The 8,083-nt window shown below is 38.1% G+C and overlaps 1 pseudogene; it reads left to right on the top strand.

Annotated features, from left to right (window-relative positions):
* Positions 1 to 6,307: 6,307 nt before the first annotated feature.
* LOC132432421 (small ribosomal subunit protein uS2 pseudogene) lies at positions 6,308 to 7,205 on the top strand (annotated as a pseudogene).
* Positions 7,206 to 8,083: the final 878 nt, after the last annotated feature.

The raw sequence follows: 8,083 nt of genomic DNA, 5'->3' as shown, positions 1-8,083 counted from the left end.
AGTAAAGCTGTCACTGTTTGCCAATGACATGATACTGTACATACAGAATCCTAAAGATGCTACCAGAAAACTACTAGAGCTAATCAATGAATTTGGTATAAAGTAGCAGGATACAAAATTAATGCACAGAAATCTCTTGCATTCCTATACACTAATGATGAAAAATCTGAAAAAGAAATTAAGGAAACACTACCATTTACCATTTCAACAAAAAGAATAAAATACCTAGGAATAAACCTAACTAAGGAGACAAAAGACCTGTATGCAGAAAACTATAAGACACTGATGAAAGAAATTAAAGATGATACAAACAGATGGAGAGATATACCATGTTCTTGGATGGGAAGAATCAACATTGTGGAAGTGACTATACTACCCCAAGCAATCTACAGATTCGATGCAATCCCCTATCAAACAACCAATGGCATTTTTCACAGAACTAGAACCAAAAATTTCATAATTTGTATGAAACCACAAAAGACCCTGAAATGCCAAAGCAATCTTGAGAAAGAAAAATGGTGCTGGAAGAATCAGGCTCCCTGACTTCAGAATATATTACAAAGCTACAGTAATCAATAAGTATGGTACTGGCAGAAAAACAGAAATATAGATCAATGGAAGAGGAGAGAAAGCCCAGAGGTAAACCCACACACATATGTTCACCTTATCTTTGACAAAGGAGGTAAGACTATACAATGGAGAAAAGACAGCCTCTTCAATAAGTGATCTGGGAAAACTGGACAGCTACATGTAAAATAATGAAATTAGAACACTCCTTAACACCGTATACAAAAGTAAACTCAAAATGGATTAAAGACCTAAATGTAAGGCCAGACACTATAAAACTCTTTGAGGAAAACATAGGTAGAACACTCTATGACATAAATCACAGGAAGATCCTTTTTGACCCACCTCCTAGAGAAATGGAAATAAAAACAAAAATAAACAAATGGGACTTAATGAAACTCAAGAGCTTCTGCACAGCAAAGGAAACTATAAACAAGACAAAAAGACAACCTTCAGAATGGAAGAATATATTTGCAAACGAAGCAACTGATTAATCTCCACAACATATAAGCAGCTCATGCAGCTCATTATCAAAAAAAAAAAACAACCCAATCCAAAAATGGGCAGAAGACCTAAACAGACATTTCTCCAAAGAAGACATCCAGATTGCCAGCAAACACATGAAAGGATGCTCAACATCACTAATCATTAGAGAAATTCAAATCAAAACTACAATGAGATATTACCTCACCCCAGTCAGAATGGCCATCATTAAAAAATCTACAAACAATGATGCTGGAGAGGGTGTGGAGAAAGGGGAACCCTCTTGCACTGTTGGTGGGAATGTAAATTGATACAGCCACTATCGAGAACAGTTTAGAGGTTCCTTAAAAGACTAAAAATAGAACTGCCATATGACCCAGCAATCCCACTACTGGGCATATACCTGAGAAAACCATAATTCAAAAAGAGTCATGTACCACAATGTTCACTGCAGCACTATTTACAATAGCCAGGACATGGAAGCAACCTAAGTGTCCATCGACAGATTAATGGATAAAGAAGATGTGGTATATAAACACAAAAGTAATATTACTCAGCCATAAAAAGAAACGAAATTGAGTTATTTGTAATGAGGTGGATGGACCTAGAGTCTGTCATACAGAGTGAAGTAAATCAGAAAGAGAAAACAAATACCATATGGTAACACATATATATGGAATCTAAAAAAAAAAAAAAAAAAGGTTCTGTAGAACCTGGGGACAGGACAGGAATAAAGACACAGATGTAGAGAATGGACTTGAGGATGTGGAGGGGATGGGGTAGCTGGGACAAAGTGAGAGAGTGGCATGGACTTATATATACTACCAAATGTAAAATAGATAGCTAGTGGGAAGCAGCTGCATAGCATAGGGTGATCACCTAGGTGCTTTTTGACCACCTAGAGGGGTGGGATAGGGAGGGTGGGAGGGAGACAAAAGAGCAAGGAGATATGGTGATATATATATGTATATAGCTGATTCACTTTGTTATAGAGCAGAAACTAACACACCATTATAAAGCAATTATACTCCAATAAAGATGTTAAAAAAAAATCTTGTGTACACAGCATTGCAGTATAAGCAGGGCTTCCCATGTGAATGTATTTCATTATTCATGCCTTCACTAGATCTCTCTTATTTCAGGTTATTTCTCCTATTAGAAGTTATAGAAGATTGTACCATGTCAAATAAAGTTTACTAATTAAATCTATTTTAATTCTAAATGTTTTTGCCATAAAACATCATTGAATGAAAACAGGAAAGGGAAAAATATTCAAAATTAAATCAACGACAAATTGAAATAATTCCAGTAACAGTTTAATAATCCTCTCTTAGAAGTAACTAATTAGAGATAAATTCTTTCTTTCACAATTGTTCCATTTAAGATAATTTTGCACAACTTGAATTTTATGTGAAGCAAAAACAAATAAAGAGACCTCTAAACTTGTTTTTGTGTGTGTGTGTGTAATAAACAAGCTGTGCTACTGACTTGCAGTCTCCTACTTACCCCAAGTTAAAGACATAAGCCTTATTTCCATAGATTTCAATCCTAGTTAACCTATTTTCTTTTTAAAAATGAGGTCCTAACAGGCACTTTTCTCAAGCAATCTGGTTTCATCCATATGTAAACTTTTATGGCACACAATTGTGTTAATTATGTATTTTTTTTCCAAACCACTTCAGTTCACTTGGCTGCTATTTTACATAAACAATGCAATGAATATTGCCTCCAGCCTCAGTCTTACCAGTGCAAAATTTGTGTTAAGATGACTCTGTCTGGCTTTGCTTGCATCATCAGACATTTTTACTCTTATACTTCATCGATATTGTCAGTGCTTGGCTCTCTTTGAAGCCTCTAGGATTTGGATGTCTACAAAAACAACAGACATCTGAAAGCAACATTTTCCTTAACTTATGGTTGCTGCTGATGTCCAAATTTATTTGTACCTAGTAAAAATTACCCTCCCACTACACTTTTTGTCTCTCTCTCTCTCTCTCTTTATATATATATATATTCATAAATATATACATTTATTTTGCATATATATATATTATTTTTAAGAGTAGTTTTAGGTTCACAGAAAAATTGAGGAGAAGATACTGGTATTTCCCATATACCCCCTCCTTCCCCACACATGTAGAGCCTCCCTCATTATCAACATCCCCCACCAGAGTGATATATTGTTACAGTTGACGAACCTACGTACACATCATAATCACTCAAAATCCTCGGTTTACATTAGGGTTCACTCTTGGTGCTGTACGTTCTATGGTTTTGAACAAGTGTACGATGACATGTATCCATCATTATAGTATCGTAGGAAATATTTTCTCTGCCTCAATGTATTTTGTAAATTGTCCACTTATCTAAAATGTTTTATATATTTTTTTTTAATTTTTTTATTTTTGGCTGTGTTGGGTCTTCATTGCTGTGTGTGGGCTTTCTCTAATTGATACGAGCAGGGGCTACTCTTCATTGTGGTGCACGGGCTTCTCATTGCGGTGGCTTCTCTTGTTGCGGAGCACAGGCTCTAGGCGTGCGGGCTTCAGTAGTTGTGGCTCGCAGGCTCTAGAGCACAGGCTCAGTAGTTGTGGCACATGGGCTTGGTTGCTCCATGGCATGTGGGATCTTCCCAGACCAGGGCTCGAACCTGTAACCCCTGCATTGGCAGTCGTATTCATTTTTTTTTAAACATCTTTATTGGAGTATAATTGCTTTACAGTGGTGTGTTAGTTTCTGCTTTATAACAAAGTGAATCAGCCATACATATACATAAGTCCCCATATCTCCTCCCACTTGCATCGCCCTCCCACCCTCCCTAACCCACCCCTCTAGGCGGTCACAAAGCACCGAGCTGATCTCCCTGTGCTATGTGGCTGCTTCCCACTAGCTATCGATTTTACATTTGCTAGTGTATATATGTCCATGCCACTCTCTCACTTCATCCCAGCTTACCCTATCCCCTCCCTGTGTCCTCAAGTGCATTCTCTACATCTGCGTCTTTATTCCTGTCCTGCGCCTAGGTTCTTCAGAACCTTTTTTTTTTTTTTAAGATTCCATATATATGTGTTAGCATACGGTATTTGTTTTTCTCTTTCTGATTTACTTCACTCTGTATGACAGACTCTAGGTCCATTCACCTCACTACAAATAACTCAATTTCGTTTCTTTTATGGCTGAGTAATATTCCATTGTATATATGTGCCACATCTTCTTTATCCATTCATCTGTTGATGGACACTTAGGTTGCTTCCATGTCCTGGCTACTGTAAATAGAGCTGCAATGAACACTGTGGTACATGACTCTCTTTGAATTATGGTTTTCTCAGGATATATGGCAGGTGTATTCTTAACCACTGAGCCACCAGGGAAGCCCCATGTTTTATATTCTTAACAAAACACTTTGTTTAAAGTCAACTTTTAAAATCATAGAATATCACATTTCTGGGTTTCCATTAATTAACTTCTAATTCATCTATGAGCCTAAACTACTAGTTTGTCAGGATAATTAGTGTCAGCATCATTTGCTTTTCTTCAGCCTCTGTAAGGTTTCTTAAGAATCTAGGAGCACTCTGAGTTCCGGAAAATGTAAGAGAATTTCAATTATCTTTCTATCATAGTGGCCTTTAATAATGTCATTGTTGAAGACTATACAATTCCTCAATTATCTGGGTCACTCAATTCTTTGTCATATGTAGTGTGTGAGAAGTTTTATTAAACATGAAAGCCCTATGCCTAGAACTGATCCTTCCCCATACACCCAGGAGTCACATCAGAGGTCTTATCCATTCCTCTCTGCTGTCCTCAAAGGAATGTTCCCATCTGCCTTTTCCTTTTCTTCCTAGACACCCAATACAATCTGTTCTTGAGAAACATCCTTGGACTTTATGTAATCTTTATTGTGCCACAGCTTTCCTGAGACAAGACAGAACAAAGTCTGGCTATCCATTTAAAACAGAAGGGAGACAAACTATTTAAAAAATTAATAATCAATTGGCTCATATTTCAATAAATTGTACCACCACTGCTATTCAATTTAGTGTTCTACAACCAAGGAAGCAACTGTATTATCCTGTAGAATGCTGATTCTCTCTAGGAAATGTTATTAATGCCAGCATCTATAGTTATGGCAAAAGATACTTCACTATTCCTTTCTGTATTGTTGTTTGAAGCATATTCATTTTAGATCACTCACTTAAAATTAACGATCCACAAATAGGAGAAACAAAATAAGCTGCCTGTTTGTGGTGAACACTTGTTTTGGTTTTCTTATATTGATTTTTATATTGATTTTCTTATATTGATTTTCTTAGTATTGATTTTTCCTTCAGATGTATACTAATATGTTGTATCTGTTTCATAATTGGAATGAAGTAACTTATTCATTCAACCATTTATCTCACTCTCTATAGATCAGCAGTTAGATAGATATAGATACAGATATAACAAAAATAAAAGCAAACATACAATCTATACCAGGCACCGTACTAAGCTTTGGGGTAAAAAGGCCCTCTTAGAGCTTATATTTTAATGAACACTAAGTTAGAAGGATCTGTATGCTCTTCTTTACATCAATGTGTGAGAATCCTGCAAGGAAAACTGTTTATGTGGGTATTAGAAACTGTTATATATAAATACAATTGTTATATAGACTATAAATACATACATTTCATGGACAAATATGACAGGAATGGTACATTAAACTCAGTCATAGTTCTTTTCTTGCAGGACTACTCCATGATGCTAATGTGAATGATGAATCTCTTGCAGAGGATATAGTCTATATAGCATTTCCAAACTTACTGGCTACAGAGTATTTCCATCACAGAACATTTCATTACAATCTGAAATGTCTGAACTTTAAAATTTCAGGTACTTCTTAAAAATCATTTCTTTTCCTATATCTATGAACTTTTTAGTATACTGTTATTTGATTGGCTTTCATTTTTAATAATCTCTTAGTAACATAGATTTTATAGGCAAAGCCTCATGAAATGTATAATCCCCTAAAAAATATCTTTCAAAACTAAGGTGGATAGATTTAACATATTGATAGAGAATATAGTAATATATGGGTAAGCCTTCGTTTGCATCTTTGAATCCAACATATCTTTTCTACTCAATATAATTTAATCTTGCTCCTTAGTCCAATTTACAAATTTAAAATCTTTGACTTTTCCCTTTCTGTGCTACCCAGACAGCGGTCTGTAAGGCATTGTTCTGGGTTCCCAGCATAACTTAAAGAGAAACTTTCACAATGCCCTGAGCCTTTAATGTCCTGCAAATGAAGGAGGATGTCCTCAAACCTTGCAGCAAGAACCCCACTTAGGTGGCACCGACCTTGACTTCCAAATGGGACAGTTATCTAAGAAGGGAAAGTAATGGCATTACCTCTAAATCTGAAGAGAACCTGGGAGAAGCTTCTGCTGTCCTCTTCTGCCATCACTGCCATTGAAAATCTGGCTGATGTCAGTACCATAACCTCCAGGAAGACCAGCCAGAGAGCTGTGCGGAAGTTTGCTGCTGCCATGGGCGCCACTCCTACTGCTGGTCACCTCGTTCCTGGAACCTCACTCACCGGAGCCCGGCAGGCTTCCGGGAGCCGCGACTCGTGGTGGTTCCCGACACCAGGCCTGACCACCGGCGTGAAAGGCATCTTCTGTGAACCTGCCTACCACTGCTCCGTGTAACACAAACCAGTCTCCTTGCTGTATGTACACCGCCATCTGTGCAACAACCGGGAGCTCGCTCTGCGGGTCTGACGTGACGGACGGACGCTGACCCGGGAAGTTCTGCGCATGCGCGGTTCCCTCTCCCGTGAGCACCTGCGGGAGTCCCGCCTACTCTCGACTTGTGCGAAGATCCTCAACAGGTGTTTGTAAAGGAAGGGCAGGCCTCAGCTGAGAAGGCTGTGAGCAAGGAGGAATTCAGGGTGAACGGACTTCTCCAGCTCCTGAATTTACTGCTGCTAAACCCGAGGTGGCAGCCTGGTTTGAAGGCAGCAGGTGCCCTCTGTGCCTGCCCATTAGTTCCCCACTGAGAACCACAGTGCACAGCGGTCAGTGAAGATGCCACTGAAGATGGGCTGCAGCTGCCACTGCTCAGGCCATGGAATGGGAGGAGCAATCGCTGAGTGGTCCGCAGCTGTTCTGTAGACTCTTAAAAAGGAAATAGGGGGCTTCACTGGTGGCGCAGTGGTTGAGAGTCCGCCTGCCGATGCTGGCAACACGGATTCGTGCCCCGGTCCGCGAAAATTCCACATGCCGCGGAGCGGCTGGGCCCGTGAGCCATGGCCGCTGAGCCTGCGCGTCCGGAGCCTGTGCTCCGCAACCGGAGAGGCCACAGCAGTGAGAGGCCCGCGTACCCAAAGAAAAAAAGAAAAAGGAAATAGGGTGACAGAAAATAAAGTTTCCAAAGTAAGATGAGATAAAATAAAATAAATCTCTGACTTTTGATTGGAGTGATGAGTCCATTTATACTTGATATAGTCATTAATTGGCTTTACGACTGCCATTTGTTTATGTCTGTTGTCTTTGTTGCTCCTTTATTCTTCCTTAACTCATTTCATGTAAAACCAAATTTTTAGTATTCATTTTAATTCCTCTGTCGATTTTCTATTTACTCCAGGATTTATAATATGAATCAATATATTATGATCTACTTCACAATAATACTGTCTTAATTCCAATAAAATATTGCAACTTCTCTCTATTACTGCTCCGTATCCATTTTTCTCTTTTGTTCTATTTTGCCATATAATTTACAAATTATTATATGAAGTGAAATGAGTCTGACAAAGAAAGACAAATACTGTATGATCTTTGTCATATATGGAATCTACATATATTTATATTTATATAGATGGTTGCCAGAGGTGGTGGGTAGGGGTTGGAATAAATGAGTGAACTTTTTTTTTAGTTTAAATAAATTGAATTTAAAAATGACATCTGTGTATGTTACAAACCTAAAAACAGAATATTATAATTATTGCTTTATGTAATCTTATGTCTTTTAATAAAATTGAGGAGAAACA

Source organism: Delphinus delphis, chromosome 1 (genome assembly GCF_949987515.2).
Source record: "Delphinus delphis chromosome 1, mDelDel1.2, whole genome shotgun sequence".
Lineage (NCBI taxonomy): Eukaryota > Metazoa > Chordata > Mammalia > Artiodactyla > Delphinidae > Delphinus > Delphinus delphis.
Note: the sequence above shows the minus strand (reverse complement) of the source record. Positions and strands in the feature narration are given on the sequence as shown.